The sequence below is a fragment of the Penaeus monodon genome, chromosome 23 (genome assembly GCF_015228065.2).
Source record: "Penaeus monodon isolate SGIC_2016 chromosome 23, NSTDA_Pmon_1, whole genome shotgun sequence".
Lineage (NCBI taxonomy): Eukaryota > Metazoa > Arthropoda > Malacostraca > Decapoda > Penaeidae > Penaeus > Penaeus monodon.
Window position 1 is genome coordinate 40,188,627 of NC_051408.1, and position 382 is coordinate 40,189,008.

Sequence of the window (382 nt, forward strand, 5' to 3'; positions counted from 1 at the left end):
ATACATACTAAGTTAATATCAACTTACAATTTTCTAGAATAAAAGCTCAAAAAACTAGATATGAGAAGTCTGAGTTAATCCGGAATGTGATAAGTAAGTCGTCAATGAAGGTAATTGACCGTAGAATTTGGATCTGATTAACAAAGCAAAATTAACCCGCAGATAACAAAAACAAAAGATACCAGAAAAAGCCAACGAAACTGATGATTAATTACATATCAGGATTAAGTTCCCTAGTACATAGGGAAGGAAAAATAACTGTGAGAGCAACAGAAAACGTGGGCACCATGATAACCCAAGAAGTCATGCGCAGGGAAAATCGAGATGGCATGCAGGTGCAAGGACTGTGTATAGTTCCTCGGGTCGTCGATTGCAATTAGTG